General features: G+C 47.4%; 1 protein-coding gene across 4 annotated transcripts in view; it reads left to right on the forward strand.

Annotated features, from left to right (window-relative positions):
- Positions 1-1,153: 1,153 nt before the first annotated feature.
- ARHGAP36 (Rho GTPase activating protein 36) overlaps positions 1,154-24,149 on the forward strand; it is an 80,967-nt gene continuing 57,971 nt past the window's right edge. For 2 of the 4 annotated variants that reach the window (XM_037909502.2, XM_043522757.1), the window contains exon 1: positions 1,232-1,400. The gene's annotated coding sequence lies outside the window, so the exon portion shown is untranslated. Of the gene's footprint in view, positions 1,432-24,149 lie in introns of all 4 variants that reach the window. The other 2 variants (XM_037909503.2, XM_037909501.2) reach the window with 2 other exon arrangements.

The raw sequence follows: 24,149 nt of genomic DNA on the forward strand, positions 1-24,149 counted from the left end.
CCTCGCTTCCTCTCCGCTGCACTTACGAGGTCAAGTACGCTTGCCCAACCTGTGCTGGAAATGTTGAGAGGCCAAAAGCTCCAGGCAGCACTGCGAGTGCACAACCAGCCCCCTGCACCAGCTCAGCAGTTTGGGATATCCTGGCCTTAGTGACAGTTGAGGGTGCATCCAGACACAACCACCCACATGCTCATCTCTGTAAAAGACCGACAATCAGAAGCCACCCGAATCGCTGTGAGTAATGTCACTCTGAGCCTTTTGCTGACCTTCCCAATCCATACTGACATGCAAAATGTCCCCCAGTTTCATCCAACTCACCATGTCACGCACAGCCTTACCTGTCAGCTTATGGATGCAGAGGAAGAGGAATCTGCCAGGAGATACACGATCAGCAGGTCGGTCAGATGGTATGATCTGTTGGGACAATCAATTACGAGGTTACCGTCAAGGCTTTGCCTGTGAAGTACACTGGTTCAATTCCAACAAATAGGTTGTTATGAACTGAAAAGCAGTGAGAAAAGTATGGGACGGAAGAAACATTATAGGATGGAAGAAAGGGAATTTTGGGAAATCGCTCCAAGCTCTCATAATTCCCTGAGTGTAGTGCTGGTATCCCACAATACACTGCCTAGGTGTTCCACATGGCAGCGTGCCGGTCGATGGCACAGGGAACAATGGGATGCCTCGCCATGGTGCGCTGTGTCTTTTGATGACACAGCCTTGTGCGGTGAGGATGTGCTGCGTCAGCAAAAGCAGCCACGTGCGTATACTCTGTCGACGTAGCAACGTCAGCAGATGTATGGCCGCAAAAGTCCTTCTGGCAAAACTTTCTAATGTAGACATGGCCTGAGGAGTGCTGCTTGCATTTCCTTTGCTGCTGAGCGCTCTGCAATCAACAGCGACTGCTGGAAATCAGCCTATTATGAAGACTACTGGCCATTTCAGAAGGATCTTGAAAGTTCTTGGGTTTCTCTTTGTGCCCATGCATTAATAGGATCTCTGCCCGTTCCCTTATTTTTTTGGCTAATGGTAAGAAAAGAATGGGAGCAGTTAAGACTGAGACCAGAAATGAATAATGATCTCTTTGCCTAAGGAATAAACACCAGCAGCCCTGGGAGCTGTATTTCTCTTTTAAGCTAATCCTCCTCTCTTCTACACACGATGTTTCTGGCTTTCATTTGTCTTGGCAGGAAATTCATCTCTTCTCTTCCCTTTCCCACCCCCTCCTTTCTCTGTTGCCAGATGCTGTTCTTCCCTGCCTCACTTCTCATCCTGCTAAAGTTGGGGTAAGCTCATCTAATGCACGCTGCACGGTGTCTGGGGAGACGGGGTGAAGACAACGGTTTAAAGCAAGCATCTTAACAATCTCCAGAACTTCACCTTGAGAAAGGAGCCTCGATGTAAGTTGTGAGCCGAAAATGAAGCTGTAAGGTAAACAAAACTCCTTTGCTCCTGTTCGTATGGGGGATATTTATCTGCTGAAGGGCAGTGGCAAACGCAACTCTGGGTAAACTGGGTCTACAAACAGCTTTGGAAACAGAGGAACTGATGCATCTTAAGAGTTTGCTGTTTGATTTAATGAATCTCATAAAGATCCGGCCCTAAAAACAGGTGGGGAGGATTTCATTGTAAAGAGGAAAGTGGTTGTAAATTTCGCTTGGAGGGAAAGATTTGCTCACATTCATCGAACCGACGTTTGCAGTGGATACTTAGCACTTCTGCTTTTAAAGCTTCCAGAGGCTATTCAGCCATTCAGTTATAGACTAATTAAAGCCTTAGTGCTTCTTGCCCAGTGTGCTTTGGAGTTCAGGGGGACGGGCGAGGAGAGCTTTTCAGACAGCGAGGCACTGTGCTGGGCTGGATGTGAGAGCTGTGCTGACAGTTAGCTGCTTGGAATTTATTCTCACCCAATTTTATGTCTGCTAGACAAAAATGAGCCTCACAGATCTCAGTGAACATGAGAAAGCAAATGGGAATTTCTTCTGATGTCTCTTTCTATGCTGCAGGGCTAATGGGGGCTGGAGAGCAGTGCAGACTATTGTGGGGTGAACTGAGGTGTAGATATTAAGGCAACAAGGTACTCTTAGATCATCTGGTCTGAATCTTTTGTATATCACATGTGACAGAACCTCACCCAGTGATTCCTGAATCGATCCCAATAGAATCATAGAATATTAGGGTTGGAAGGGACCTCAGGAGGTCATCTAGTCCAACTCCCTGCTCAAAGCAGGACCAATCCTCAACTAAATCATCCCAGCCAGGGCTTTGTCAAGCCTGACCTTAAAAATCTCTAAGGAAGGAGATTCCACCACCTCCCTAGGTAACCCATTCCAGTGCTTCACCACCCTCCTAGTGAAAAAGTTTTTCCTAACATCCAACCTAAACCTCCCCCACTGCAACTTGAGACCATTACTCTTGTTCTGTCATCCGCCACCACTGAGAACAGTCTAGCTACATCCTCTTTGGAACCCCCCTTCAGGTAGTTGAAAGCAGCTATCAAATCCCCCCTCATTCTTCTCTTCTGCAGACTAAATAATCCCAGTTCCCTCAGCCTCTCCTTATAAGTCATGTGCTCCAGCCCCCTAATCATTTTTGTTGCCCTCCGCTGGACTCTTTCCAATTTTCCACATCCTTCTTGTAGTGTGGGGCCCAAAACTGGAGACAGTACTCCAGATGAGGCCTCACCAATGTCGAATAGAGGGGAATGATCACATCCCTTGATCTGCTGGCAATGCTCCTACTTATACAGCCCAAAATGCTGTTAGCCCTCTTGGCAACAAGGGCACACTGCTGACTTATATCCAGCTTCTCGTCCATTGTAACCCCAGGTCCTTTTCTGCAGAAAAATAGCTTGGATGAAATGGGTATGCTCAATGTGCAATCTCTCATGTGGGTAAAGGGGCATACACTGTTGTCAAGCTATAACAGGACTGAAGTGTTGTGCTCCAGGATGCAGATTAATGGAGGTCAGGTGGGTTAGGTCACAGGTGCATCCTTACCGGGGTTAACAAGAATTTAGGTGTGCAGGACCTATGCACTAGCCCTTACAGAGCTGCTGCGTTCATGGAGGCAGGTACCATAGTGCAGTCTGTTACAGGGTTAACAGCAAATGGGGCAGGCCCTGGCAGGAAAGCTGTTTTTCAACTCCAGTGTTGCATTTCTTGTTACAATGAGTGCCTGACCGTGTTCTGTCTAGTTCAGATTGCTCAAGAGTTTCCATTATAACCCCCTATTTTCACATGCAGATAATTGGGACTATATACAGAGTCTGCTGCAGCTGACCCCAAATCTATCCTAGTTCTTTCCCCACCCTCCAGTTACGCATTGAGTGTATGACTAACATCTGTCACATGTGGTTCATTCTGTCTCTCAGCCTCTTCCCAGGGGAGAAGTGTGGGTGCAGTGGAGTGTTTTAGTTTGGGAGGGTGCTTTTATTATTCTTATATGCACACACTGCTCTGTATTTCCATTAGCAAAGGCAGGTTGGAGCAGTGTGTCTTGCGCTGGGGAGGTTAGTGATGATCCTTAGCTCCTGAAGGAGTTTATTTCCCCAGTCTCAGATCGTCCCCAAAGAAAGCTCTGTCTCATGCACAGGTGAGCTTTACCCTTGCAGTGGCCCTTGGGGGTCTTGGGAAGAATGAAGTTGGCTTCCACAGGGTAGAAGTATCTCTCTGGTGGCTTTAAAGGTTATAAGTAGAGGAATCTTCACTGGGAAGTACATCTGGGCAGCATGATGGAGTCAAGAGGGTATCGGGATGGACATTGACTGGCCAGATCTGAGTAGTGGCTCAATGGAGAGATAGTCAGCAGCGGTGGATGTGATAGTAGTGTACCACTGTGTCATCGATCCTCTTCAGGGTGAATGGCTGGTCTACACTAGTGCAACCACCATTGCTAGAACAGGTGAAAAACTCCCTAGCCTGGTGCACTCCACTGAGGCCAAAATGCCCTTCCCAGCCCAGCGTGGTCTCCACTGGTTTCTGGGCCCAGTGCACAATGTATCCTCGCAGAGTAGCCCAATATCTCCCTTCTGTTTTGGGCAACCAAGTTTCTCTAAAGTAATGTGCGATTTCTCAAGGAGCTAACTAAGGAGATATCTGAGCCATTAGCGATTATCTTTGAAAACTCATGGAAGACGGGAGAGATTTTGGAGGACTGGAAAAGGGCAAATATAGTGTCAATCTATAAAAAGGGGAATAAGGACAACCCGGGAAGTTACAGATCAGTCAACTTACCTTCGGTACCCAGAAAGATAATGGAGCAAATAATCAGGCATTCAATTTGCAAACACCTAGAAGATAATAAGGTGATAAGTAATAATCTGCCTGGATTTGTCAAAAACAAATGATGTCAAACCAACCTAATAGTTTTCTTTGACAGGGTAACAAGCTTTGTGGATGGGGGGAAGCGGTAGACATGGTATATCTTGACTTTAGTAAGGCTTTTGATACTGTCGCATGACCATCTCAAAAACAAACTAGGGAAATACAACCAAGATCAGTGGTTCTCAACCTGTGGCCTGTGGGATGCTTGCGGCCCAATCAGCACACAGCTGCGGCCCATGTGACATGATTAAAGGTCTAGAAAACATGACCTATGGGGAAAGATTGAAAAAATTGGGTTTGTTTAGTCTGGAGAAGAGAAGACTGAGGGGGGGGATATGATAACAGTTTTAAAGTACATAAAAGGTTGTTACAAGGAGGGGGGTGAAAATTGTTCTCCTTAACTTCTGAGGAGAGAACAAAAAGCAATGGGCTTAAATTGCAGCAAGGGAGGTTTAGGTTGAACATTAGGAAAAACTTCCTAACTGTTAGGGTAGTTATGCACTGGAATAAATTGCCTAGGGAGGTTATGGAATCAGTCATTGGAGGCTTTTAAGAACAGTTTAGAGAAACACCTGTCAGGGTCTAGTTATTACGTAGTCCTGCCTTGAGGGCAGGGAACTGGACTAGATGACCTCTCGAGGTCCCTTCCAGTCCTTTACTTCTATGATTCTTCCCCCACCATAAAAGAGAAATGACAATTCTGATTAGGCTAATACAAATGCGAGTATTTAAAGAAAGGGATGCAGCTGGGCAGGATAACCACATTTATTACACTGCTCTGTCCAGTAGTGACTGAGGGAGGATCTCCCGCCTACTAACATCTTCCCTAACATTTACAGTTAGTTGCCAAGTTATCTTTATACATATCCCTTAATTCTGAGGTATAGAATTTTCTCCTTTGCTTTTTGGGAGGGAAATGCCTAGGAAGGTAGTCTGGCTATTCAGATTTGTAGTAGTTTATTTTATACTCTGAGTATGATTCTTTGTGATTGCCATTAGCCGTGGAACTGATGACTCTGGTTGTGTTATGGAAACAAGCATCTCATTCCCATGCAATGCCACTTTGTGTGCCTCCCTAGCTGTTTCGCTACCTCTAACTTATTCAGAGAATCTTCTGGCTGTGCTAATACTCCTCTTCAGTTGAATTTGAGGAGCGGTTGCGGGCAGCCCTGACTTGTAGCTGGTTCTAGCTGAAAAAGACGTGATGTATTCCACTAAGGACTAGAGGCTTGCGGGGAATTGTGTTGTTCTGTTTCATAGATTAGCCTCCTACATCCAGTTTTTTGCAGTGTGATTATCATAAAAGGCAATTACATCAAATTTAAAGGCCTTTGTAGTATGCATGTTATCACTGTTGATGGGTTGTTGTAATGTTTTGAGTGGGGAGTTCTGCTAAGTAGCTTACTCAGATCACTGGCTGCTTTTCTTTGTGACAAATCCTGCCCCAGCAAAGGTAAAAGCTGTCCCAGGAGATCTCTGCATCCCTATTTGATAATGACTTTGGCGGACATGCATCGCATAGGGCCTTTGCGTGGCTTTGGCATTAACATTGTATGTGCTTCCCCCTGGGAAGCTAGTAAGTAGGTTGTTATTCCCAAAGCTATTTTATAAACATATTCAGCATGGCTTTTACTGGATATAGTCAACCTTTTTGTATTAGTCACTGCTGAATCTGTCTGATCTTGGCGATTTACCTCTAGTCAGAATTTTAATGGCATTTCTAAGAGCCTCCTGTGTGATTTGCTCATAGAATAATTTTATTTGTGTGTTAGGGGTTAAGTAGCAAAGGGCCAGGTTTTCAAAGGTATGTAGGGCACCTAAAATGTAGATGGTGCCTAGTGGGGCTTGTAACAGTGTTTAAGCAGGCCAGGTGCCTAACTCTCCTTGATTCCCATGGGAGTCAGCAGCCTAACCTGACCATGTGCTTTTTCAAATCTCACTAGGAACCATCAGCATCTTTAGGTGCCTCCATACCTTTGAAAATCTGATCCAAAGTTTCCAATTACCCTTTTTATGTCTTTATTCACTCAGAGGAGGAGAGTAGCTTTTGTAATAAACTTGAACTATTTGAAGAATGCCTTTAGTTTTAGTTATGAATTCCCTTGATTCCGTTTAAAGATAGAATATGCAGTTGCTGACTTGCTTTATTTTCGTAAGATTAGCTAGCAAATGCCGCGATTTGCTGATGTGCTCGAAATATCTTTGCCGTTGGATCATATAACTATATTGTGGCTTTTGAAAGACTGGGGAGTCAAGAGGCTTTCTCAGGACATCAAGTCCCTTTAGCTTGTCCCTGCCAAGGTTCTCATAATAGTCTTTTTCCAATTTATATAATTTTACTAAGTTTCTTTAACTAACTAACTAATTAAAAACCTCTATCAAACCAAAACGTAAGAACGGCCATACTGGGTCAGACCAAAGGTCCATCTAGCCCAGTATCCTGTCTTCCGACAGTGGCCAATGCCAGGCGCCCCAGAGGGAATGAACAAGTGATCCATCCCGTTGCCCATTCCCTGCTTCTGACAAACAGAGGCTAGGGACACCATCCCTGCCCATCCTGGCTAATAGCCATTGATGGGCCTGTCCTCCAGGAACTTATCTAGTTATTTTTTTGAACGCTGTGGTAGCCTTGGCCACACACTATACCACACACCCCATTCTCCTCTGAGGAAGCGCATGAGAAAAAGAATGAACCATGCATGAAAGCTGCTAATCATTTTGCTCAATGAATGATTGGAAGGTGCTCTGGGCTAGATCACAAACTGCTTCTAAGTCCACCAGCGAGGGACTATGGACATTCTCAAGAGCACTACTCAGCTAGGTGCCCAAGGTTTCACTGGCAGGCATGCACTAAGCCACCTAAGCATTGGTGCTGTCCCACCCCAACAAGCTGGTTGGAGCCCTAACTTAGACCTAGACCCCGGCAGGATTCTCAAATGAAGCTTTTCCCCTGCCTATCTTGCCAGCAGGGCCCAATCCTGCAGGCATAATCAAAGCATGCCTAAGACTGATACCTGTCATAAAAGACAGCCGGGGCAGAGCAGGTGAGGTGTGTGCCCAAACTTAGAGGTTAGGCCACTTACTAGGCTGTGGGAGATGGAAGTTCAAGACCCTGCAAAAATAATTAAACATTTGTTGGAGCAAAGTGGAACTGCTCCAGCAGTAGAGATTGAGAGAGACGTTCCATGGTATACTCTGTAGCCTGGTGGTCAGGGCACTCCCCCAGGAGGGGAAGAACCTGCATTTAAGTCCCACCTGCAAAGCAGGGACGTGAAACCAGGTCTCCCATGTCCCAGGTGAGTGAGGATTTCACTTAGCATGGTGGCTGGAGGTTTACTGTTGTGGGCTTAGCCCTCAGACACTGTGGTGATGAGAGTAGTGTTGAATCTGTATAGAACAGACTCTTTGAGGCTATAGCTTTTCAGCAATTTATTTTTAATGACCTATTTCACAGTATTTTTCTCCATCACAGTTTTTAACTCAAGCTGTTTTGATTTCTTTTTCTTTTAACTGAATATTTTAACCCCTTTTTGGGAAGCATTATTATAGTCTGTGACCTCCATCCTGGTAAGGGATGTTTTTCTGTATGGCTGATGATGACACTGCTTCCATTCTGTGTACGTGTTCTCAATTTTAACTCCATCTGCATCAAGTTTTTGGGGTGGGGATTTCCTTCTGGGTTAGTAACATGCCTTGGGATCAAGGTAGGGAGGAGCTGAGGCACTCTACCCTATGGAGCCACTGACTTCCATACAGCAATGGAACCAGGTGAGTGAGGAGGCTCTACAGAGCACAGAGATCCATGAGGAGCCAGGGAGAGTTAGGAGCTGTCCTGAGTCAGCTTCTGAGTCATTTTCCCACTACTCCCCAGGCTCTAACATCCCACACCTTGACTCCTGCTTCCCCCAGTAGCACTGCATCCCTGTGAACTTCCTGAAGTCCACAGGACCTGCTGCAGACTTTAGTAGGCCTGCCCATAAGCCCAATGTTGACACTACACAGAACCACAGCAGCTCCTGCTCCCTGATATCTGGGACGGAGAGTAGGCATACGTGTATGGAACTGGGAGAGCTTTCGGCAGGGGCTAGATGACTCAGGGAAGAGGGTGGTGAGCCATCGAAACAGGAGAACTGGCCTGGCCAAGACAAGGCTGTAGAGCCAGAGCTCTGCAAGTGTGCTGAGCTGAGGCAATGGGGGAGAATCTGGGGGTTTAGGAGATATGTGGGGTTAGAAGTGTTCCTGAGGCCACAGGACATCCACGTGGCTACCTATATGGGGCTGGACGCTGCTGATGGCTGCCGTTTCCCACAATTCCCCTTTTCACACAGTGGCATGTTGTAAGGGGGCTCTTCAGAAGGGAGTATTCCATGCTTCAGCCTCATCCCAGTGCCAGGGAAACAGGGTGAGGCACTTTGACACAGTGCGGTTTATGCCCAGGGAAATAGCACCTCATCAGTCCATCCGAGGTCTTCGAACCCGGACATAAAATAGTAGATCAAGGAGAACTGGGTGACCTTATTTATTTGGGCTTTCAAAAAACCCCTGACAAAGTGCGTCACAAGAGACCAAGGGGATGGAGCAGTCTTGAGGAGAGAGGCAAAGTACTATCATGCATCTGGAACAGGCTAAGAGAGAAAATAAAGACTAAGAAATGGGAGAAGGAGACAGATTTGGGGGCAAAGCGAGGGGAACAAAAAGTTGACCACCGTGAAATGTCTTTGTTGCTTCCATTTCCTTTTTTTAAAATGTAGAAAATGCCTTACAAAGTAGCTACGTTAAAAGGAATGCAAAGTAAGGCCGGAAAAGTCAGGAAATGACACAGTTACAATTGCCTGTGAAATCTTAATCCTGCCTCCTTGTGAGTTTGCCTTAGGATACAGCTTTTTTTTATTAACATGAAAAGCTTGATCATAATCTCTCCGAACATTTTGCCATAATCTAATTGTGGTTCAGAAAACATTTTTTCAACCTTCTTGTGCACTTCAGCAGCTTCAGGAATTGAAGTGAATTCCTCCGCACAGAAACAAGGGGCACTGCTACTGACTTAAATGTTTGGAGTAATTCGCCAGTAAACCTTCAATTCCCCACTAATTCCCTAGCTCAATATTTGCTACCTTCTGGCAACCAACCGATTCATAGATTCCAAGGCCAGTAGGGACCATTGTGATCATCTAGTCTGACCTGTCTAACGCAGGCTGCAGAACTTCCCCGAAAAGATTCCTAGAGCATATTTTGCAGAAAAGCATCTAATCTTAATTTAAAATCGCCAGGGATGGAAAATCCGCCGCAAGTCTTGATAAATTGTTCAGTTGAACCAGCTCTTGCAATTTTATCTGAGTTGTGAGATATTTGGTGTTTTTCTTAAAGCCACAGCTCCTGGAGCCATGTGATTACATGGGAATCTCAACTTTCAGTGTTTAAAAAATTGAAGTTTTGTTGTCACGTGGAATCTTTCAATCAAGATTGGTTGTAGCTTTCTAAAAGATATGCTCGAACTCAGTGTTCCTCAGCGGCTTAGGCACGACCCACAGGTGACCAGGAAAGGCAATGAGGGGGGTTGTGCGGTGCAGAAAATTATTATAATTATAAAGCAAAGAAAATAAAGTTTCCAGAATAACTTTGGAGCAGCCTAAACATTAAAAACCTATCTCACTCCCCCCACTACCTGCAAATAAGGCCCTTCAAGACCAAATATTCTCTGTCAAGCTCTCAACATACACAGGCTAGAATTGTTCTCGTTGATACATTTTTACTCTGACTTTTATAGTAAATATAAGCAGGGGAATGGGGATTGCAAACATTTTTGACTTCCAGTAAGGGGTTGCCAACCTGGAAAGGTTGAGAAACACTGCTCTAACTTAACCACAGGACTCTGGCATGTGCTGTGCAGGAGGTCAGACTAGCTGATTATAATGTCCCCCCTGGCCTTAAAATCCATGACTCTGTGCCCTGGTCTACATTGTGTGGCGGGGGAGGGTGGTCAATCTAAGTTACGCAACTTCTTCTTATAATTATATTATTATAATTATTCACGTAGCTGAAGTTGACGTATTTAGATTGACTTACCGTGGCCTTTTCACCGCGGTGAGTCGACTGCTGCCGCTCCCCCGTCGACTCCGCCTGCGCCTCTTGCGATGCCGGAGTACAGGAGTCGACGGGAGAGCGCTCGGGGGTTGATTTATCGTGTCTAGACTAGACGTGATAACTCAACCCCCACGAGATCGATCTCTGCCCACCGATCCGGTGGTTAGTGTAGACATACCCTTAGAAAATCGGACTCTACAGAGGCACCGGAGTCTGGCCATGCACAACCCACTGCTGGATTGGGACCACATCTAGCATCATCTTTCATATTCTTTCCATCCAAGTCTTTTGAGTGCAATTTTAGAGTCAGCTGAGAATGGCCCGATGTTACTACATGAATATTTGTCTTGAAAAAGCCTCATCTTAGTCACATGGCACTTATGCTCTTTCTCGTGTCTTTAGACTATAACAAATATTCCAGTGAATGGGGATGATCAGTTTCACACCTGTAAATAGCTCCTCCCTCAGTAGTTATTTCTGCACGCTCAGTCTGCTGGCTGTGAACGTGACCCCACCCCTCAGTACTCAGACCCACACACTCAGCAGACAGCATCTAAATACATTCTCTGGGATCACTTCAGCCATTGCAACCCTGACTCAGGATGGAGCAGTTCAGCTTTCTTGACATATGGAAGTTCAGTGTTTTGGAAGACATGCTGGCTGCAAACACAGCACGAGCTATTTGCTTATCTATGTCGGTTTTGAATCAGTCACAGTAAGGATGTTAATGATGCCGGCGGGATTAGTGCTGCAGAGTCATTAATACTGCTAGTGCTGCTGTTCTTGGAGTTAGCTCCAGTGTTAGCTGCATGAGCAGACGGTGCAGCGTGCTGATTCAGCAGACCTCCATGTGATGCATAAAGAAAGACCACAGGCTTGGTTTGATGGCGAAGGTGCTCAGCCAGGTTTATTGTCAGCAAAGCCATGTTACTAGTGCCCTGTCCAATAGGTCACAGGGACACGAACACATGTATGCCCATGACAAGGTAAAGGCTCCATCAACATAACAGGATGCTATCCCCTCAGCCAATCCAAAGATATCCCTCCTAGGACTTTCCCTTTTGTACATTGATGCAAGCAAGTTACATGTTGTGCCCCTGATGTTGGTAGTTACCACCCCTCTCCTTGTACCCGCTAGTTCAGGAGTTTTCAACCTATTTCTTTCTGAGGCCCACCCCCCCAACATGCTATAAAAATTCCATGGTCCACCTGTACCATAATAACTGTTTTTCTGCATATAAAAGCCAGAGCCGGCATTATGGGGTAGGCAAGCAGGGCAATTTCCTGGGGCCCCATGAAGCTACGTTGCTCAGGGTTTGGCTTCAGCCCCGGGAGCCGGGCTCAGGGCCCTGAATTTCAGACACATGCAGTGGGGCTTTGGCTTTCTACACTGAGCCCCCGCGAGTCTAATGCTGGCCTGCTTGGCGGCCTGCCCAGGGGGCCCCGGATCCCTGGTTGAGAACCACTGCACTAGTTCAAACAAAACATCCTCATCCCTTATCCTGTCATTCTATCCTTCTCTTATGAGGGATCGGTGTGTTCCTGTACAATTTCCTGGGAATTTGTTTATGTAATTACTTGAGAGATCCGTGTGTCTTTGTACCATCCTTTCTGGTCAGGAATGTACGTACTTGGTTAGCCAATACTTGGTGTGTTACTATTCTGCCAAGGCCAGGCCTCCTTTTGTTTGCAGCCTTTGGTTCACTCTGTTCGTTATGTCTAGGGCTCCAGCAAGGCCTACATCCTGGACTTGTCTTTTTTGGCCCAGATAAGCTTTAAGTGTGAAATTGCTTAATAGAGGAAACCTCTGTGTAAAATAGAAAATTCTACTAACAATTAAGAAACAAATTAAAGTGATTTAAGACTATAAAAAGGGAAGAAAGCAAAGGAATAATGTAAATAATCCATGTATTTAAATAATATCTATTTAAATGAAGAAAAATCTTGATTTAATAAAATTTATGATTTTAAATTTAAAAGCAAAACCAGGATTTGGATGCGCCCTGATGGGAAAGTATTAAGATTGCACATCTCTAGGATGAGCCATTTCCTTCTCTACCCCACTATGTAGGAGGCATGTTGAGGGAGGGAGGAAGGAAGGGGAATGACTGGAGTGCAAGTCATTCAGGCAGATGCAAGCTGTTTCTCAGCCTATAGGAGGCTATTGCAAGCTGTCTTAAGTTAGAAGAGTGGTTCTCAACTTTTCCAGACTACTGTATCCCTTTCAGGAGTCTGATTTGTCTTGTGTGCCCCAAGTTTTACCTCACTTAAAAACCACTTGCTTACAAAACCAGACATAAAAATACAAAAGTGTCACAGCACACTGTTACTGAAAAACTGCTCACTTTCTCATTTTTACCATATCATTTTTACCCTATAAATCAATAGGTATATAAATATTGTACTTACATTTCAGTGTATAGTGCAGAGGTGAGCAAACTACGGCCTGCGGGCCAGATCCGGCCTGCAAGCCATTTTAAGCTGATCCACGAGCCGCACCACGTGGCTCAGCCCCGCTCCAGCTGGGGCGCTGGGTCGGGGGCTGTACCAACAGCTCAGCCCCACTCCGGCTGGGGCACTGGGTCAGGGGCCACACCTGGTGGGGGAGGGATAGCTCAGAGCATTGGCCTGCTAAACCCAGGGTTGTGAGTTCAATCCTTGAGGGGGCCATTTAGGGATCCAGGGCAAAAATTGAGGATTGGTCCTGCTTTGAGTAGGGGGTTGGACTAGATGATCTCCTGAGGTCCCTTCCAACCCTGATATTCTATGATTCTATGTGGCTTCTTGAAGCAGCACCACAAGGCTCCTGGAAGCCGTGGCATGGCCCCGCTCTGCCTCCCACGCGCTCCAGTGGCCCCCTAGAATAGCATAGAATCATAGAATATCAGGGTTGGAAGGGACTTCAGGAGGTCATCTAGTCCAACCCCCTGTTCAAAGCAGGACCAATCCCCAACTAAATCATCCCAGCCAGGGCTTTGTCAAGCCTGACCTTAAAAAGCTCTAAGGAAGGAGATTCCACCACCTCCCTAGGTAACGCATTCCAGTGCTTCAACACTCTCCTAGTGAAAAAGTTTTTACTAATATCCAACCTAAACTTCCCCCACTGCAACTTGAAACCATTACTCCTTGTTCAGTCATCTGGTACCACTGAGAACAGTCTAGATCCATCCTCTTTTGAACCCCATTTCAGGTAGCTGAAAGCAGCTATCAAATACCCCCTCATTCTTCTCTTCCTCAGACTAAACAATCCTAGTTCCTTCAGCCTCTCCTCATAAGTCATGTGTTCCCTAATCATTTTTATTGCCCTCCGCTGGATGCTTTCCGATTTTTTCACATCCTTCTTGTAGTGTGGGGTCCAAAACTGGACACAGTACTCCAGATGAGGCCTCACCAATGTCCAATAGAGGGGAACGTCCCTCGATCTGCTGGCAATGCCCCTACTTATACATCCCAAAATGCCATTGGCCTTCTTGGCAACAAGGGCACACTGTTGACTCATATCCAGTTTCTCGACCGCTTTAACCCTTAGGTCCTTTTCTGCAGAACTGCTGCAGAGCCATTTGGTCCCTAGTCTGTAGTGGTGCATGGGATTCTTCCATACCTAAGTGCAGGACTCTGCACTTGTCCGTGTTGAACCTCATCAGATTTCTTTTGGCCCTATCCTCCAATTTGTCTAGGTCCCTCAGTATCCTATCCCTACCCTCCAGCATATCTACCTCTCCTCCCAGTTTAATGTCATCTGCAAACTTGCTGAGAGTGCAATCCATGCCATCCTCCAGATCATTAATGAAAATATTGAACAAAACCGGCCCCAAGACTGACCTTTGGGGCACTCTGCTTGATACCGGCTGCCAACTAGACATAGAGCCATTGATCACTACCCGTTGAGCCTGACGATCTAGCCAGCTTTCTATCCACCTTATAGTCCATTCATCCAGCCCATATTTCTTTGACTTGCTGGCAAGAATACTGTAGGAGACCAAAAGCTTTGCTAAAGTCAAGGAACAACACTTCCACTGCTTTCCCCTCATCCACAGAGCCAGTTATCTCGTCATAGAAGGCAATTAGATTAGTCAGGCATGACTTGCCCTTGGTGAATCCATGCTGACTGTTCCTGATCACTTTTCTCTCCTCTAAGTGCTTCAGAATTGATTCCTTGAGGACCTGCTCCATGATTTTTCCAGGGACTGAGGTGAGGCTGACTGGCCTGTAGTTCCGAGGATCCTCCTCCTTCCCTTTTTTAAAGATGGGCACTACATTAGCCTTTTTCCAGTGGTCCGCGACCTCCCCCGTTTGCCATGAGTTTTCAAAGATAATGGCCAATGGCTCTGCAATCACATCCACCAAGTCCTTTAGCACTCTCGGATGCAGCGCATCTGGCCCCATGGACTTGTGCTCGTCCAGCTTTTCTAAATAGTCCCGAACCACTTCTTTCTCCACAGAGGGCTGGTCACCTCCTCCCCATACTGTGCTGCCCAGTGCAGTAGTCTGAGAGCTGACCTTGTTCGTGAAGACAGAGGCAAAAAAAGCATTGAGTACATTAGCTTTTTCCACATCCTCTGTCACTAGGTTGCCTCCTTCATTCAGTAAGGGGCCCACACTTTCCTTGACTTTCTTCTTGTTGCTAACATACCTGAAGAAACCCTTCTTGTTACTCTTAACATCCCTTGCTAGCTGCAACTCCAAATGTGATTTGGCCTTCCTGATTTCACTCTTGCATGCCTGAGCAATATTTTTATACTCTTCCCTGGTCACTCGTCCAATCTTCCACTTCTTGTAAGCTTCTTTTTTGTGTTTAAGATCAGCAAGGATTTCACTGTTAAGCCATTTACTATTCTTTCTACACAGTGGGATGGTTTGTCCCTGTAATCTCAATAAGGATTCTTTAAAATACAGCCAGCTCTCCTGGACTCCTTTCCCCCTCATGTTATTCTCCCAGGCGATCCTGCCCATCAGTTCCCTGAGGTTGTCAAAGTCTGCTTTTCTGAAATCCAGGGTCCGTATTCTGCTGTTCTCCTTTCTTCCTTGTGTCAGGATCCTGAACTCGACCATCTCACGATCACTGCCTGCCAGGTTCCCATCCACTTTTGCTTCCCCTACTAATTCTGCCCAGTTTGTGAACAGTAGGTCAAGAAGAGCTCTGCCCCTAGTTGGTTCCTCCAGCACTTGCACCAGGAAATTGTCCCCTACCCTTTCCAAAAACTTCCTGGATTGTCTGTGCACCGCTGTATTGCTCTCCCAGCAGATATCAGGGTGACTGAAGTCTCCCACGAGAACCAGGGCCTGTGATCCCCTAACTTCCGTTAGCTGCCGGAAGAAAGCCTCATCCACCTCATCCCCCTGGTCCAGTGGTCTATAGTAGACTCCCACCACAACATCACCCTTGTTGCTCACACATCTAAACTTAATCCAGAGACTCTCAGGTTTTTCTGTAGTTTCATACTGGAGCTCTCAGTAGTCATACTGCTCTCTTACATACAATGCAACTTCCCCACCTTTTCTGCCCTGCCTATCTTTCCTGAACAGTTTATATCCATCCATGACAGTACTCCAGTCATGTAAGTTATCCCACCAAGTCTCTGTTATTCCAGTCACATTATAATTCCTTGACTGTGCCAGGACTTCCAGTTCTCCCTGCTTGTTTCCCAGGCTTCTTGCATTTGTGTATAGGCACTTAAGATAACTCATTGATCGTCACCCTCCGGCATTCCAATGGGAGCTGCAGGGGTGGTGCCTGTGGATGGGGCAGTGTGCAGAGCCGCCTGGCTGCACCTCCATGTAGGAGCCAGAAAAGGGACATGCTACTGCTACCGGGAGCTGCTTGAGGTAAGCGCCGCTCAGAGCCTGCTCCCTCATCCTGTGGTTTAGTTAGGAATGGGGATATTGGCTGTGCTTTGAAATGTTTCAGGGTATAGTTGCTAACAGGGCCGATGAGAGAAATCTCATCCATGGTCTGACACAAAACCTTACAACAGATTGTTACAGTAACCATCAGCAGGTGAGAGCAGGCTGGTGTGTCTCCTTCTACACCCTCTGCCCACTATTCACCTCCAATACTTCTGCCACCTCCTCCCATTGCTGTCCCTAGGCTATGTCTACACTACGAAATTAGGTCGAATTTATAGAAGTTGGTTTTGTAGAAAGCGTTTTTATACAGTCGATTGTGTGTGTCCCCACACAAATGCTCTAAGTGCATTTAGTTGGCATTTAGTCGGCGGAGTGCGTCCACAGTACCGAGGCAACCATCGACTTCCGGAGTGTTGCACTGTGGGTAGCTATTCCACAGTTCCTGCAGTCTCCGCCACCCATTTGAATTCTGGGTAGAAATCCCAGTGCCTGATGGGGCAAAAACATTGTCGCGGGTGGTTCTGGGTACATATTGTCAGGTGCCCCCTTCCCTCCCTCCCTCTGTGAAAGCAATGGCAGACAATCGCTTCGTGCCTTTTTTCCTGGGTTACCCGTGCAGACACCATACCATGGCAAGTATGGAGCCCGCTCAGCTCACCATCACCATATGTCTCCTGGGTGCTGGCAGACATGGTACTGCATTGCTACACAGCAGCAGCTCATTGCCTTTTGGCAGCAGACAGTGCAGTATGACTGGTAGCCATCGTCGCCGTACTCCAGGGTGCTCTTTTAGCCGACCTCGGTGAGGTTGGTCAGGGGTGCCTGGGCAAACATGGGAGTGACTCAGCCAGGTCATTTCCCTTTTAAGTTTCATCTCATGGTGATTCAGTCCTGCCGGCAGTCCTACTGCACCATCTTCCAATGAGCAGTCAGGAGACGATGATGGCCAGCAGTCATACTGCACCATCTTCTGCTGAGCACCCAGGAGATGACGATGGCCAGCAGTCGTACTGCACTGTCTGCTGCCAGAAGATGTATAAAGATAGATGAAGTGGATCAAAACAAGAAATAGACCAGATTTGTTTTGTATTCATTTCCCCCTCCCTTCCTCCCTCCCACCGTGCAATCAACGGCCTGCTAAACTCAGGGTTTTGAGTTCTATCCTTGAGGGGGCCATTCTGTTTCTCCTTGATGCAGAGCCACCCCCTTTGTTGATTTTAATTCCCTGTAAGCCAACCCTGTAAGCCATGTTGTCAGTTGCCCCTCCCTCCATCAGAGCAACGGCAGACAATCTTTTTGAGCCTTTTTTCAGTGCAGATGCCCTAGCACTGGGAACATGGAGCCCGCTCAGATCACCGTGGCAATTATGAGCACTAAAAACACCACGCGTGTTATCCAGCAGGATATGCAGAACCATAACCTGCAAAAAAAGTGAAACCAGGCAAGGAGGTGACGGCAGTGCAGTGACGAGAGTGATGAGGACATGGACACAGACTTCTCACAAAGCATGAGCCCTGGCAATTTGGCCATCATGGTGTCAATTGGGCAGGTTCATGGCGTGGAATGATTCTGGGCCCGGAAAATAAGCACAGACTGGTGGGACTGCATAGTGTTGCAGGTCTGGGACGATTCCCAGTGGCTGCGAAACTTTCGCATGCATAAGGACACTTTCATGGAACTTTGTGACTTGCTTTCCCCTGCCCTGAAGTGCAAGAATACCAAGATGAGAGCAGCCCTCAGAGTTCACAAGGGAGTGGCGATAGCCCTGTGGAAGCTTGCAACGCCAGACAGCTACCAGTCAGTTGGGAATCAATTTGGAGTGGGCAAAGCTACTGTGGGGGCTGCTGTGATCCAAGTGGCCAACGCTATCACTGACCTGTTTCTATCAAGGGTAGTGACTCTGGGAAATGTGCAGGTCATAGTGGATGGCTTTGCTGCAATGGGATTCCCTAACTGGTGGGGTGATAGACGGAATCCATATGCCTATCTTGGCACCAGAGCACCAAGGCAGCGAGTACATAAACCGCAAGGGGTACTTTTCAGTGGTGCTACAAGCACTGCTGGATCACAAGGGACGTTTCACCAACATCAACGTGGGATGGCCGGGAAAGGTACAGGACGCTCGCATCTTCAGGAACTCTGGTCTGTTTCAACAGCTGCAGTAAGGGACTTACTTTCCAGACCAGAAAATAACCACTGGGGATGTCGAAACGCCTATAGTTATCCTTGGGGACCCCACGTACCCCTTAATGCCATGGCTCATGAAGCCATACACAGGCAGCCTGGACAGTAGTCAGGAGCTGTTCAAGTATAGGCTGAGCAAGTGCAGAATGGTGGTAGAGTCTGCATTTGGGCATTTAAAAGCGTGCTGGCGCAGTTTACTGACTCGGTTAGACCTCAGAGAAACCAATATTCCCATTGTTATTACTGCTTGTTGTGTGCTCCACAATATCTGTGAGAGTAAGGGGGAAGACTGCTGCGCTGGGCATCACAAAATGGGGAAGAGATGGCCAGCCCTCTGTGGAGATAGAGGTGGTTAGGGACTATTTAGAAAAGCTGGACGTGCACAAGTCCATGGGGTCGGACGAGTTGCATCCGAGAGTGCTGAAGGAATTGGCGGCTGTGATTGCAGAGCCATTGGCCATTATCTTTGAAAACTTGTGGCGAACGGGGGAAGTCCCGGATGACTGGAAAAAGGCTAATGAAGTGCCAATCTTTAAAAAAGGGAAGAAGGAGGATCCTGGGAACTACAGGCCAGTCAGCCTCACCTCAGTCCCTGGAAAAATCATGGAGCAGGTCCTCAAAGAATCAATCCTGAAGCACTTACATGAGAGGAAAGTGATCAGGAACAGTCAGCATGGATTCACCAAGGGAAGGTCATGCCTGACTAATCTAATCGCCTTTTATGATGAGATTACTGGTTCTGTGGATGAAGGGAAAGCAGTGGATGTATTGTTTCTTGACTTTAGCAAAGCTTTTGACACGGTCTCCCACAGTATTCTTGTCAGCAAGTTAAGGAAGTATGGGCTGGATGAATGCACTATAAGGTGGGTAGAAAGCTGGCTAGATTGTCGGGCTCAACGGGTAGTGATCAATTGCTCCATGTCTAGTTGGCAGTCGGTGTCAAGTGGAGTGCCCCAGGGGTCGGTCCTGGGGCCGGTTTTGTTCAATATCTTCATAAATGATCTGGAGGATGGTGTGGATTGCACTCTCAGCAAATTTGCGGATGATACTAAACTGGGAGGAGTGGTAGATACGCTGGAGGGGAGGGATAGGATACAGAAGGACCTAGACAAATTGGAGGATTGGGCCAAAAGAAATCTGATGAGGTTCAATAAGGATAAGTGCAGGGTCCTGCACTTAGGATGGAAGAATCCAATGCACCGCTACAGACTAGGGACCGAATGGCTAGGCAGCAGTTCTGTGGAAAAAGACCTAGGGGTGACAGTGGACGAGAAGCTGGATATGAGTCAGCAGTGTGCCCTTGTTGCCAAGAAGGCCAATGGCATTTTGGGATGTATAAGTAGGGGCATAGCGAGCAGATCGAGGGACGTGATCGTTCCCCTCTATTCGACACTGGTGAGGCCTCATCTGGAGTACTGTGTCCAGTTTTGGGCCCCACACTACAAGAAGGATGTGGATAAATTGGAGAGAGTCCAGCGAAGGGCAACAAAAATGATTAGGGGTCTAGAGCACATGACTTATGAGGAGAGGCTGAGGGAGCTGGGATTGTTTAGTCTGCAGAAGAGAAGAATGAGGGGGGATTTGATAGCTGCTTTCAACTACCTGAAAGGGGGTTCCAAAGAGGATGGCTCTAGACTGTTCTCAATGGTAGCAGATGACAGAACGAGGAGTAATGGTCTTAAGTTGCAATGGGGGAGGTTTAGATTGGATATTAGGAAAAACTTTTTCACTAAGAGGGTGGTGAAACACTGGAATGCATTACCTAGGGAGGTGGTAGAATCTCCTTCCTTAGAGGTTTTTAAGGTCAGGCTTGACAAAGCCCTGGCTGGGATGATTTAACTGGGAATTGGTCCTGCTTCGAGCAGGGGGTTGGACTAGATGACCTTCTGGGGTCCCTTCCAACCCTGATATTCTATGATTCTATGATTCTATGAAGACGTTTATGGTGGGGTGGGAGGTTGAGGCAAATCGCCTGGCTGCTGATTATGTGCAGCCAGACACCAGGGCAGTTAGAAGAGTACAGTATGGTGCAGTGCGCATCAGAGAAGCTTTAAAAACCAGTTTCATGGCTGAGCAGGCTACGGTGTGAAAGTTCTGTTTGTTTCTCCTTGATGGAAAGCCCCCCTGGCCCTGGTTTCTCTCTACTTTCCTAAAAAGAAAAGGAGTACTTGTGGCACCTTAGAGACTAGCCAATTTATTTGAGCATAAGCTTTCGTGAGCTACAGCTCACTTCATTGGATGCATACTGTGGAAAGTATAGAAAATCTTTTTATACACACAAAGCATGAAAAAATGGGTGTTTACCACTGCAAAAGGTTTTCTCTCCCCCCACCCCACTCTCCTGCTGAAGTGAGCTGTAACTCACGAAAGCTTATGCTCAAATAAATTGGTTAGTTTCTAAGATGCCACAAGTACTCCTTTTCTTTTGGCGAATACAGACTAACACGGCTGTTACTCTGAAATCTAATTTCCTGTAAGCTAAGCACCCTCCCCTCCCCTCTTTGATCTCTGCTTGCAGAGGCAATAAAGTCATTGTTGCTTCACATTCATGCATTCTTTATTTATTTATCACACAAATAGGGGGATAACTGCCAAGGTAGCCCGGGAGGGGTGGTGGAGGAGGGAAGCACTGGGTGGGGTGGTGGAGGAGGGAAGGACAAGGCCACATAGCACTTTACAACTTATTGAATGCCAGCCTTCTGTTGCTAGGGCAATCCTCTGGGGTCGAGTGGCTGGGTGGCCGGAGGCCCCCCCACCACGTTGTTGGCCGTCTGGGTGTGGAGGCTATGGAACTTGGGGAGTAGGGCAGTTGGTTACACAGGGACTGTAGCGACGGTCTGTGCTCCTGTTGCCTTTCCTGCAGCTCAACCATACTCTGGAGCACATGAGTTTGATCCTCCAGCAGCCTGAGCATTGACTCCTGCCTACTTTCAGCAAGCTGACGCCACCTACCATCTTCAGCTCGCCACATCTCCTCGCGGTCATATTGTGTTTTCCTGCACTCTGAGATTGTCAGCCTCCAGGTATTTTGCTGTGCTCTGTCAGTGTGGGAGGACAGCATGAGGTCAGAGAACATTTAATCACAAGTGCGTTTTTTTTGCCTTCTAATCTTCGCTAGCCTCTGGGAAGAAGAAACATATGCAGCTGGTGGAGGGGAAAAAAAGGGAGAGTGGTAGTTGAAAAGACACATTTTATAGAACAATGGGTACGCTTTTTCAGGGTAAACCTTGCTGTTAACATTACATAGCACATGTGCTTTCATTACAAGGTTGCATTTTGCCTCTTATTGAGGGTATGCCGGTTTGGTGTGAGAGATCACTCACGCAGGGCCGGGCAGCAGAATTCGGCTTGCAGGCAGCCATGGTAAGCCACAGTCTTTTGGCTTCTTTAAACTTCATAACATGTGGGAATGGCTTCAAACAGCAGCGCCCTCATTTTCCAAACGAAGTAGCCGTTGGGTTGGCCCTTTAAAATGGGTTGGCCATTTAAAAGGAGGGGCTGCGGTTTTTGGGTTCATGTGCAGCAGAAACCCAACTAACTCCCCCCCCCCGACACACACCCAATTCTCTGGGATGATGGCTTCACCCCTCCCCCCACCACGTGGCTAACGGTGGGGAAGATTTCTGTTCAGGCACAGGCAAACAGCCCAGCAGGAACAGTCACCTCTGAATGTCCGCTTACTAAAACCACCCTATTTCAACCAGGTGACCATGTATGATATCACTCTCCTGAGGGTAACACAGAGAGATAAAGAACTGATGTTGTTTGAATGCCAGCAAACACCAGGACCATACACTGCAGTGCTTTGTTCTGCAATGATTCCCGACAACGTGCTACTGGCCTGGCGTGGTAAAGTGTCCTACCATGGAGGACGGAATAAGGCTGCCCTCCCCAGAAACCTTTTGCAAAGGCTTTGGGAGTACATCCAGGAAAACTTTATGGAGATGTCCCTGGACGATTTCCGCTCCATCCCCAGACAGGTTAACAGACTTTTCCAGTAGCTATATTGGCTTTGGGAGTACATCCAGGAGAGCTTTATGGAGATGTCCCTGGAGGATTTCCGCTCCATCCCCAGACACGTTAAAAGACTTTTCCAGTAGCTGTACTGGCCGCGAATGCCATTAAACACGCTTGCTTTTAAACCATGTATAATATTTACAAAGGTACACTCATCAGAGGTCCCTTCTCCGCCTTCAGGGTCCGGGAGCCCACCTTGGGTGGATTTGGTGGGTACTGGGTCCAGGTCCAGGGTGATAAACAGATCCTGGCTGTTGGGGAAACCGGTTTCTCCGCTTCCTTGCTGTGAGCTATCTACAACCTCCTCCTCATCATCATCTTCCTCGCCTCCAAAACCTGCTTCCGTGTTGCCTCCCACTCCTTGGATGGAGTCAAAGCACAGGGTTGGGGTAGTGGCGGCTGCACCCCCTACAATGGCATGCAGCTCATCATAGAAGTGGCATTTCTGGGGCTCTGAGCCGAGTGGCCGTTTGCCTCCCTGGTTTTTTGGTAGGCTTGCCTGAGGGCCTTAATTTTCACGCGGCACTGCTGCTGGTCCCTGTTATAGCCTCTGTCCTTCATGCCGTTGGAGATTTTTTCAAATATTTTGGCATTTCGTCTTTTTGAATGGAGTTCTGCCAGCACGGATTCGTCTTCCCATACAGCGATCAGATCCTGTACCTCCCATTTGGTCCATGCTGGAGCTCTTCGGCGATTCTGGGACTGCATGGTCTCCTGTGATGATGAGCTCTGCATGGTGACCTGTGCAGGTGAGCTCGCCTTGCTGGCCAAACAGGAAATGAGATTCAAAAGTTCGCGGGTCTTTTCCTGTATACCTGGCCAGTGGATCTGAGTTGAGAGTGCTGTCCAGAGTGGTCACAACTGAGCACTCTGGGATAGCTCCCGGAGGCCAATACCGTTGAATTGCGTCCACAGTACCCCAAATTTGACCCAGCAAGGCCAATTTCAGCGCTAATCCCCCCATTGGGGGTGGAGTAAAGAAATCGATTTTAAGAGCCCTTTAAGTCAAAAAAAAGGGCTTCGTAGTGTAGACGGGTGCAGGGTTAAATCGAGATAACGCTACTAAATTCGACCTAAACTCGTAGTGTAGACCAGGCCGAAGCCATTGGCTGGCCCTGCAGAACCCATTACCAGATAAGAAGTTGCTCCGTGCTGTCTCCTGCCGTGTGCTGCTGTGTACAGTATCGCAGGCAGCAGCTCACTGGAGGCCTGCACCCTACTGTAGGTATGTAGCCGGAGCTGTGTGCTGGGCCCCTCAATCCCATTACCCATCTCCAGCTGGCACTCCTGCCTCTGCTTCTGCTACACTTCCCCAGCCATACCCCTAGCCCCTGCCCCCGACCTGCCCTCCCCCACCCCACACAGGGGGATGTGTATCTTAACTATTCATTTTCTGGATTTCAGGTGTTTACATTTATTAACTTCATTCCCTGCACCCCAGAACCCAGCTCATATGGAGGGGCAGGGAGAGGGGCTGAGACAAGAGAAGCAGGGTCCCCCAGATCCCAGAGCACACAATGGGTGGAGGATGGCTCAGACGCCTGCAGAAGGATAGGACTCCCCCTGAGCCCAGCATGCACATGTAAGGGGCAAATTCAGGGCTTATCGGGCCCCCACTCCTAAACCCCCAACTTCCTTTGCTACCTCAAATTCACCAACCACTCCCATCTTCTCCCCTTTCCCTCCCTGAGT

The sequence above is a fragment of the Chelonia mydas genome, chromosome 9 (assembly GCF_015237465.2).
Source record: "Chelonia mydas isolate rCheMyd1 chromosome 9, rCheMyd1.pri.v2, whole genome shotgun sequence".
NCBI lineage: Eukaryota > Metazoa > Chordata > Testudines > Cheloniidae > Chelonia > Chelonia mydas.